General features: G+C 42.0%; 1 pseudogene; it reads right to left on the bottom strand.

Moving 5' to 3' along the window:
• Positions 1-2,454: 2,454 nt before the first annotated feature.
• Positions 2,455-4,228, bottom strand: LOC149271464 (ectoderm-neural cortex protein 1-like; annotated as a pseudogene).
• Positions 4,229-5,512: the final 1,284 nt, after the last annotated feature.

Genomic DNA, 5,512 nt, shown 5'->3' with positions numbered 1-5,512 from the left:
TGCATTTCTGCCTGAGCAAAGCCTACTTGCAGCAAATGGCAAGTATCAAAGCTACCATTGAAGCATCACAAAATGACAGCAAAATTGCATTACAAAATCTTAATTGAGATTAGCTACGTCCCATCTGTTTAGTTTTTACCCCCCCCCCCCCAATCCTGAACACATTCAACTAGTAAACGGTTAATGTCTTTTTGAACTGCATATGGCAATCGCACTGAACGAACTCAGCCATGTAACCTTTCACCTATTTAAAGAGAATGTAAAAGATGAAGGGCATTTGAGGAAATGGATAATATCCAAGTACTAAAGCTAAAAAAAAAAATGGCGATTGTATCATACGTAAATGGCCTATACATTTTCAATCAGAAAAAACAAAGGTTTGGGGAAAAGGGACTTTAATTAACGGGCATCTCCATGGAGAAATTGGAACTTTTTTGCCAATCATTTGCAAAAACAAAAGTTGGCAATTTAGTTAATTCTATGGCATTTGAACACCAATACTGTATTGTAACATTGTCCACATGTTCCTGCGCAAAGGGGATCTGGCTGGGCTAGTGCAAAGCTTACAGAAAGAGTAGTACAGAAAGGAAATAGCCTTCCAGCAAAGGCTGAAATATCAAGGAAACCACACTCATATCAGAAAGTCACTATCATTCGAAGTTTATTACATCATAGCAGAAACTGGCTTAGGAGCCTAATATTCTCGTAAACCTGTTTTGCAAGTGTTTTCTTCCAGCTACAGTGTGACTGCAAAGTAATGGTTGTGATAAAATAATTACCTCTGAAGAACAGTATGTCTGGAATCCCTGTCATGTAAAAGCTTCCAGAGGGCAATATGCAGATTGTCTCCTTCTTTATGTAACTTGTGTTATATGCTGCATTGTATGTTAACCCTTTAAGTGACTGTCGGCATACACAAACTAAAATGACAAAAACGGGGCCTGAAGAGTCAGGGATTTTATAAAATTGTGTTTGGCATAACTGCTTCCACTGGAATACTTAACACAAATCTACTAAATACACTTTTTGTTTGATTTATTTAAATCCATTTAATGGTGGTGATGTAGCTAATGCCAGACTATATAGTCTGTAATACTTCAGAGGTTTCCTTTTGTTCTTAAAAATGTACACACCCAACATGCCAATACCACTTTTGCAATGAACCCATTTAAATAATGTCGGCTCCATTACACAGACATACACTATCGTTCAAAAGTTTTTGGTCAAACACCCCCCCCCCCCCCCCCCCCCCCAAGAAGTAGCTTGGTTTTTAATGGAATACCTTCCAAGTTTAAAAAGCAGATTGTAAGAAAACCCTACTTGCAATTATGTTACAAGCAGAAATTTACTTTTTTTCCCCGTAAAAACAACTAAGTGACCCCAAACTTTTAAACGGTAGCATACATACCAGACTAAATCGATGTACTGTGTATACCCTCACAAGGAGGAAATAAGTTGCAGGTATAGCTCAAACCGTAATAAGAATTATATAAAAAGTGGTGGAAAGAATCGTTCCCCCACCCTCTGACACACAAAGGGTTAAAACGTGAAATAATATTAAGATGGGGGAAAAAATATTTTGTTTCACATAAACAGGGAAGGGTCAGCAAGAGAACATTAAGTCATGGAGCAGACAGTTTAATAATAGCCAAGAAGAGACTGGAAAATGAGGTAAGAGACGTAATCCCTGAGGGGAAACTCCGCTAACTGTTAGCAATTCCACGGGAATGAGGAAGCGGTCTTTGTTTTATTTACACTCTACAAAGTATCGGAAGCAAGTGTGACCGGTGTATGTTCTCAGCATACCTTTGGTAAAAGTTGTTTGCTGAAGTAACAGACAACTAGAACACCGGACATTAATCGTACTGGAAACCTCAGTTTGTTCAACTACATCTTCTGGTACCCCAAACACCATAATAATTTTAATTACAGATATTATTGGATTTGTATGTGGATTACGGGCATGGTCAGCACTTCATATACATTGCTAGCCATTATCAGATTTATAAATAACAGCATTTGAAGCTCAATAACTGCTACAGTGTAACTTGCTCTAGAGCTATGGTAATATTGTCCATGACACGTAATATAAAAAATGTTTTGGGTTTATTCACTAGAGGTGAGTTTCAGAAGAGCTGCTGTTTCTACTTACTGACTATGAATTACTATGTATTACTGCCCGACTCATTGACGGGAATTATGCATTATACAGGGCAGCTTAGACTTTCTTGCAGTAGAATTAGGCTGTTGTACTGCAGGTGGTCAGCTAAAACAGCAGCGTCCTGATAATTCACCTGTACGCTCCTGCTTTTGTGAATACACCCCATCCTACCGATGATAAAACAATTTGTTGGCTAAACAAAACAGAATTTAGGATACAGTGCCTTGTTAACTGTAATGCAGTTTGACATACTGGAGCATATAAGATTACTTGGATTGTTCCCTTACCATGCTTTAAGAAGGCAGATGCTTCCATGTGCTGACAAATGCTGTGGGGATTAGTGAATAAGGTACAGTAGTTATGCTGTTCCATACATCCAGGGTTGGGTCATAACAGTCCAATGTTTTGCATCTCTGGATCCCAAAATAGCCACCAACAACAAACAGTTTATTGCCAGATGCAACAGCGTGACAGCTCATTCGTTTTGGCCGTCACATCTCCGGCCTTAGTCCACTGATAAGTTTCACTGTTAAATTTATATGCTGAACAGGCTGAGAACTCGGTATCTCCACCCATAATAAAAATTTGGGTTCCTAGAACAGCTGCTGCAGTGTAGCGCCACGGCTGCGGGCAAGTGGCTGGTACTGACCATCGGTTTTCTGAAGGATCGTAACACTGAACTTTGGGGTAATTTATCGTGGCTAACACTAGTACCCCCAAAAGCAAACAATTTAAGTTTTGCACTGACCACTGCTGCATTGCTCACACCTTCACGTAGAGGAGCAACCATAGTCCATTTATTGGTAGCTGGATCATACTGTTCAACTTGTTTCAATGACACAGAAGGAGAGGCGGGGGAAGGCAGCCAGTGGCTGCTGTGTGTCCACCTACAACATACAAACAGTGCTTCAATTCAGCAGAGCCGTGACCAAATCGCGCAACAAGCATAGGAGCAGCCTTTGACCACTCCTCGTGGAGTGTATCATAGACCCAAACATCCTTAGAAACTCCATTCTCCGAGCCTCGGCCACCAGTGATGTAGACTTTACAACCAATTGCACAAGCGCTGAATTCTTTGCGAGGACTTGGGATATCTGCTTTGGGTATGATCTCTTTTGCTTTTTGGTCTACAAGGTATAGCTTGTCACACATAAAAGTCTGCCCACCAAGGAGAAACAGTGCATGTCCAGTTTTACGTGGCTTAGCGCACAAGCTGGTGACTACTCCATCATTTTGCAATATTTTTAACTTGCATCGGATGGCTTCTTCTACCAACTCTTTGCTTTTTTTCTGTTTAATAATAAGCTCTTCCATGGCCACATTTTCCATGAGATAGATGGCAGGAAGCAGAGCCAATCGTACAGTTTGCAGCAATTCAGATAAGTAACAATGTCGCTTATTTAGGTCATAGTTAATCCAGTTCATTGCAGACTCATAGACCATTCTCTCATCTTCTGTTTCCAGCTCTTCATTAGACAACAGTTGTATTACTAGTTCTTTAGGGAGCTGGAGAAAGTCTTCTGTTTTGCAGATGGTCTGGAAGTTGGCCAGACACATTCTCCAAGACAGTTCATACAGTTTAGTGCACTGGTGGGCATCTGAAAGTAGCAGCATGCCCAAACAGTTGGATGGGTGAAGGTTCTTCTCTAAAAACTCAGCACATGCATCTCTGATGTCCTGAAACTCTAACATATCCCCCGCTTCAAGAAGGGACTCTGCATTTTCTTCATTAATGATGACTCTTGAAGAATAGGCATAATCCAAGAGCAGTTCTAGTACTTCTGGGTGGATAGCACTATGAAAGTTCACCTCATTGGCTTGACTTTCCTTAAGGCCACCACTAAACATGGCTTCAAAGTAGCGGCTGCAAGCTGCAAGGACGGCCCGGTGGCAAGGGAAAGATCTGTTTCCCGCCAGCAGTAGGACATCTGTGAAGAGACATTGCTGTCGTAGTAGGTTAAGGTGAGTAAGGACACTGTCAGCATATGAAGACTTGTGAAACAGGTATATGTTCATAGAGCCAGAGCTGGCTCTAGACTTCCGGTTTTCATGTAAACTGACGGACATTTTCTTCACTCCTGTAATGAAATACAACATGTTTTTGATTATTTGTTCAAATAGATCAGATAGAAATTGCTAAATTAAAGAAATTGTTAAATGAAAAACTCTATAAGAAAGCATATGCAAAATATTAATTTATTTTATACGAAAACATTCTATCACATGTGTAATGCAAAAAAACTTGGGTTTAGTACTGCATATTAGAGCTGCAACTAACGATTATTTTAATAATCGATTAGTTGGGCGATTATTTTTTCGATTAATCGATTAATCGGATTAAAAAAAATATGCACATTTTTCATTTATTTAAAATTATTTAATGAACTGGATGTTAAAAAACAACTTAAAATTTACATTAACATTCTTATTTTGTTATGATGTAATAAAAAACAATATTTTCAAAGTACAAGAACCCAAACACAATATTTATGAAACAAAATAACCCCAACATTCTGAAAAGAGGTGGACTATTACTGTTCAAGAAACTTTGCCCCAGCCCTGGCACTTTGCACCCAGCACTTTGCACCCAGCCCTGGCACTTTGCACCCAGCACTTTGCCCCAGCCCTGGCACTTTGCACCCAGCACTTTGCACCCAGAACTTTGCACCCAGCCCTGGCACTTTGCACCCAGCACTTTGCACCCAGCCCTGGCACTTTGCACCCAGCCCTGGCACTTTGCACCCAGCACTTTGCACCCAGCACTTTGCACCCAGCACTTTGCACCCAGCACTTTGCACCCAGCACTTTGCACTGTGCCCCTGCACCCAGTCTCCAACTCTGCCCTGCACCCAGCCCTGACCCCACATTCTGCCCTGCCCCCACACTCACACCCTGCCCCCACTCTCACACCCTGCCCTGCCCCCCCCACCCCCACTCTGCCCTGCACTCAGTCTCCTACCCTGGCCTGCCCCCCCACCCCCACTCACACCCTGCCCTGCATCCCCTGAAACCCCACCCCCACCCCCGCGAATCGCTCTGTGCGAATGGAGCCACTCGCACAGAGCGATTCGCACAGACATGAAGAATACTTACCTCCGGAACGCGTGACATCCGTCACGTAACTAAAAGAAGGCGGAGACTGCAGAGCGTGTAGCAGAAGCAGGGAACGCTCGCGGAGGTAAGTAAAAGGAGCCGAGTGCTCCAACAACGAATCGATCACTCAATTAATCGATAACGGAAATCGTCGACAACGATTTCCGTTATCGATTATTATCGATTTTATCGATTCGTTGTTTCAGCCCTACTGCATAGATAACTGGAGTAAGCTATTCCTACTTCAGTTCCTATGGC

This window comes from Sceloporus occidentalis, unplaced genomic scaffold (genome assembly GCF_023333645.1).
Source record: "Sceloporus occidentalis isolate IW3139 unplaced genomic scaffold, rSceOcc1.0.p SCAF_504, whole genome shotgun sequence".
Taxonomy (NCBI): Eukaryota; Metazoa; Chordata; class Lepidosauria; order Squamata; family Phrynosomatidae; genus Sceloporus; species Sceloporus occidentalis.
This window is presented reverse-complemented; position numbering and strand designations above follow the sequence as displayed.